Source organism: Larus michahellis, chromosome 18 (genome assembly GCF_964199755.1).
Source record: "Larus michahellis chromosome 18, bLarMic1.1, whole genome shotgun sequence".
NCBI classification, from domain to species: domain Eukaryota; kingdom Metazoa; phylum Chordata; class Aves; order Charadriiformes; family Laridae; genus Larus; species Larus michahellis.
This window is the reverse complement of record NC_133913.1, coordinates 7,706,313-7,711,444: the sequence shown is the minus strand read 5'-3', so window position 1 is coordinate 7,711,444 and position 5,132 is coordinate 7,706,313. Positions and strand designations below refer to the sequence as shown.

Sequence of the window (5,132 nt, the reverse complement as noted above, 5' to 3'; positions counted from 1 at the left end):
GAAGGGAGAGTAGTTTCCCTTGGTGATGAGAAACAGCTGCAGCATTGTCTTGTAGCAACCCTGGAATGGGAATGGTGAGTGGCCACCTTTGGGCAGCAGAGCTGGTGCTGAGGGATAGACCCAATGCCAGGCTGAGGTGTCCCATGCACCATTCACGGGATTGGTGCTGCTGCCAGTGTATGTAACAAATCATCTCCTGATTCATCTTTGCAGACTCCTTGTAGAACTGCTTATGGTGGTAGGACTCTGGCCAATACGTTGATCATTTGGTGTTTGTTTGTTTGTTTGTTTGTTTTTTAAATCTAAGCATAAGCATGTGTTTCATTTGCCTCAAACGGTACAATAAAATTTCCCCAACCGCACACATATCAGGGTGTATGCATGCCTGTGACTGTGCATGCCTTGCTGTGTGTATGGGTGTGCATGTGTGTGCACCCATGAGGGTAAGTCAAAGACCTTGATGAAGTCAAGGTACACCCCAGGCAGTGCCCCTCCCCTTCCCACAGTGCCTGTCACCTCCTCATGGAAAGCAAGGAGGTTGGTGAGGCATCATTTGTCCTCGGTAAGACCATGTCAGCTGCTCCCAATCCCCTTCTTGCCTTTCATGGGTTTAGAAAGGGCTCCTGAGAGTATTGTCTCCATCTTCCTTCCAGGGACTGAGTAGAGGCTGTCTGGTCCGCTCCTTGAACGCCCTTGGATGCATCCCAAGTGATCCCATGAACTTGTGTTTGTCCATATGGTAGTAAAAGATCCTTAATTCCTTATTCTTCTACTGTGGGTGCTGCTTCATTCCCATAGAGTCTGTGGGGATGTGCAGGGATCTGGTCGGCCTGAGGAGAAGCCATACCAGTAAAAGCCGAGGAGAAATAGACACCCAGTATGTCAACCTTTTCCCTGTCATTTGTCACCAGGTTGCCATCCTCACCGAGCAATAAGCCCACATATACTTAGCTTTCCAAGCACCCCCATCCCGTGGTGAAACCCCCTGTCAAAGGTACTCGAGGACAGATGGATAGCAGACAGAAAGCTTCTGTGTGGGTGGAAGGACTGAAGCTGGGCACATTACTCTCACTCAGCTGCATCTCCCCTTCCCACCAAGTGCAGATCAGTCTCCCCTCAACCACACTGATGCCTTGGACACAGGACTTGCAGAAGATGCAAGTCCAACACCTGTGTTGTGATCCTGGACAGTGTAGAGAGCTTTTCTTTGGGTGAGAGTCTTCTCAACTAACTCTAGATGCATAAAGACCTGTATAAGTGTGTGTACGTGTGTGTCTTGTCTAGTCTACCAGCTGTCTAGTCCACCTTGTCAACAGAAGAAAAACAGGTGTTTGGAAGGCATGGATTGCCTGCTGTGTATGAGACAGGGTGAACTGGGGCTTGGCAGTTCCTGTTTCTCTCTGCTGATAATCTACGAAGCAAAGATGAGTAGCTCACCTGGAGACACCCAATCTGGAGGCAGAGGAGATTAAATTCCTCGGTCTCACTTCTTATCTGACTTTGAGCTTTGATCTTTACTTAGATCTTCACTTCAATGGAGACTGAAGACTTAGGCCTTAACTGAGGTTAGAGCTCTGAAATGAGGTAGGCGAATCCCTTACCTTACTCGCTCTGTATTCGAATGTCCAGAGTTGCCTTTAGTTATCTCCCACCCTGGAGGTTTCAACACCACGTCAATAGCCAGCAGCAAATACTTGATGGGACATGGCTATGTCAGACCTGTCCTGTGTGTCAGCAACTGGCCACACTTTAGGGAACTGTGTTGCTGTTCTTTAACTGGCCTGTGTGAGGGGACACCGTTTTCTGTCTCCATCAATCCCCCCCGAGATCAAACTCCCCGTGGCACAGAGAAGGGAATCAGAAAACCATCTCCTTGGTGCTGCCACTTTGAACTTCAGTGTGTGAATGAGGTGGGCGTGAGGATCTACTGATGCTAACAAAGCTGGTTACTCTCTGATGTATGCAGCTGTCTTTCTGCTGGCCTTTCTGACCCACGGCCTTCCAACCACAGTTTCCTAAATGGAATTTTCATTTCATGTCAGCAATTGCATTCAACATTTTCTAAGGGAGATGCCTGCGCTTGACCCAATAAATAATTCTCCAGGTTCATTTGGTGATGTAGGCGTGACCTTCAGGGTCAGATCTAGTTGTCCAAACGTGTTTCTGCAGCGAAGGATTTCCCTGACAATTTTAGCTCAGGGTAGATGCTTTTTTCCCATGTTCTGCACCAACTCCTTTCTCAGGGATGATGGTTTTCCTTCACTGCTGGTAGCATCTGAAAGACCAGCACAGGCATGCAGACTCCAGTTGTTCTTTCTTCTCTCCCTAGGCTCCACTCAGTGTTTTCTCCTGTCTGTCATGGCCTATGACCACTACTTAGCCATACACTACCCCTTGAGATACAGCTCCCTCATGAGCAGTGTCCTCTCTGCTCGGAGGGCACTCAGATCCTGACTGGGAGGCTTTCTGTCTGTCTCGCTGCTGGACTTTCTGACACCCAGGCTGATGTTCTGTGGGCCACATGTCATCAATCATTTCCTCTGTGATATAGATTTCTACCTTGCCCTCTCCTGCAGTGACATGTGGCCCATGGAGCTAGCGACCTTCCTTGTCTGCGTAACTGGCCTGCTGGCCTCCCGTGTGTGTCACCCTCTTCTCCTACGTGTACATCACCTCTTCCATGCTCAGAATCATGTCAACCCATGGTCAAAAAAAGGTGTTTTCCACTTCCTCCGCCCACCTCAGTGTCGTCACAATCTGGTATGGCTCCACCATGTTCCTGTATGTCAAGCCATCGGCCCAGAACTCCCTGGATTTGAACAAACTCATGAACACCTTTCACACAGCTGTAACTCCTTTGTTGAGTGCCTTCATTTACACACTCAGGAACAAAGATGTGAAGCAAGCTCTGTGGTGGGCCTTCCAGAGCAAGTGAAGTGACTTTTCAAAGGGCCTCAGTGGGAGCAAAGAGGTTCGTCCCCTCCCTCCCATGGCTTCTACCCTGCAGAAGGTCCTCACCAAAGTGTAACTGCACCTGGGCATCACAGGTAGTGAGAAGCCACCAGTTCCCCACTGAGCCCATCTCATTCACCTCACAGCCACCTTAGGCTGGGCTGTGCCTCAATTCTAATGCTCCCACCTCCCTCTGTTCCCTCCTGGGTAAACTCAGAATGCCTCCCAGTGCTCTAAAGACCACCACTTGGAAAGGCTCACAAACCCCATCCAGAAGCAGCTCTCCAAAGGAACACTGGAAGAGTTGTCCTCCCACAGGTTTGAATTCCAGGTTGCCAAGGGCTTCATTTTGTCAGGGATTCACCTGTGTCCCCTAAATTATTCCCAGCAGCTGGCTCACTGCTTTAGGAAATGGGCATGTATTTCTCTGTTTAGTTTGACATTTTCTGGAAGGATTTATGTCCCAATCCCTTGGCTGTTTCAGAGAATCATGCTCTGGTTCAACAGAAAATTTGATCTCTACCTATAGCCATTATTCCTAACAGAAGTCAGTCAACAAAATTTACACTCCCTCTCCTTCCCTCGATCCCGGATCTTAAGGTATTTTTAAATATTTAATTAAAAATATGCAAATCACTATGCTTCATGCTAGATGTGTCAGGACATTTCCACATCTGAAACTCCACATCAGTTTTTAACAGTCCATCGTGCCACCCGTTTTGGGCTTTGTTGTGGAAACACTTCAATGAGATTGGCAAAGTCCCCAAACTGCAGAACTGTGAAAGGCTGGCTGGGCAGCAATTCTCTCCTCTCACTCATTGGGAGGATGTCAGCACTTCCAAAAGGCACTTGCTTTTCCCCCTTCCAATTTTCATTTGAGGCATCATGTTCTCAAAGCTCTTCTTTCTGCACAAGGACACTGAAGGGAGTCCATGTGACCACTTCAGAAGGAGGAGGCATCAAGATGGCAGACACACCTTTAAGATCAGTGTGGGACTGACTTCACCTGAGTGTAGAGCTCTCCATTGAGATGATTGAATCCATACTGAACATTCTCTCCTCCCTTGTGGAAGCAGTGGTGCTTCTGGAGGTGATCTTCCTCTGTCCACCTGTCCTGGGCACTTGGCTCCTAGACTTGCAGCCAGACCCAGGCACCAGTGCCAAGGACAGGCTGATGCCTGCCCTTGTCAGCTGTGCTCTCTTTCTCAGGGGCACTTGGGAAAATCCCTGCGACAGCCCACTGAGGCTGGAGAAAGAACCTGAGGCTGGATGTGTCCTTAAGTAGCCATCACTGTTTGTCATTCCTTGCTTTTCATAGAATCATAGAATCATAGGGTTGGAAGGGACCTCTGGAGATCATCTAGTCCAACCCCCCTGCCAGAGCAGGGTCACCTAGAGCAGGTTACACAGGAACACGTCCAGACAGGTTTTGAATGTCTCCAGAGTTGGAGACTCTACCACCTCTCTGGGCAGCCTGTTCCAGTGCTCTGCCACCCTCAGGGTAAAGAAGTTCCTCCTCATGTTTAGGTGGAACTTCCTATGTTCAAGTTTGTGCCCATTGCCTCTTGTCCTGTCCCCGGGCACCGCTGAAAAGAGCCTGGCCCCATCCTCCTGACACCCACCCTTTAAGTATTTATAAGTGTTGATAAGGTCACCCCTCAGACGTCTTTTTTCCAGACTGAAGAGACCCAAATCCCTCAGCCTTTCCTCATAAGAGAGGTGTTCCAGTCCCCTAATCATCTTTGTAGCTCTCTGCTGCACCCTTTCCAGCAGTTCCCTGTCCCTCTTGAACTGGGGAGCCCAGAACTGGACACAGTACTCCAGGTGCGGCCTCACCAAGGCAGAGTAGAGGGGGAGGATGACCTCCCTTGACCTGCTGGCCACGCTCTTCTTGATGCACCCCAGGATGCCATTGGCTTTCTTGGCCACAAGGGCACATTGCTGACTCATGGTCATCCTGTCGTCCACCAGGACTCCCAGGTCTCTTTCCACAGAGCTGCTCTCCAGCAGGTCAGCACCCAACCTGTACTGGTGCATGGGGTTGTTCCTCCCCAGGTGCAGCACCCTACACTTGCCCTTGTTGAACTTCATAAGGTTTCTCTCTGCCCAGATCTCCAACCTGTCCAGGTCTCTCTGTATGGTGGCACAGCCTTCCGGTGTGTCAGCCACCCCACCCAGCT

General features: G+C 49.7%; 1 pseudogene; it reads left to right on the top strand.

Moving 5' to 3' along the window:
- The first annotated feature begins 2,358 nt into the window (after window positions 1-2,358).
- On the top strand, window positions 2,359-2,935 carry LOC141732628 (olfactory receptor 6F1-like; annotated as a pseudogene).
- Window positions 2,936-5,132: the final 2,197 nt, after the last annotated feature.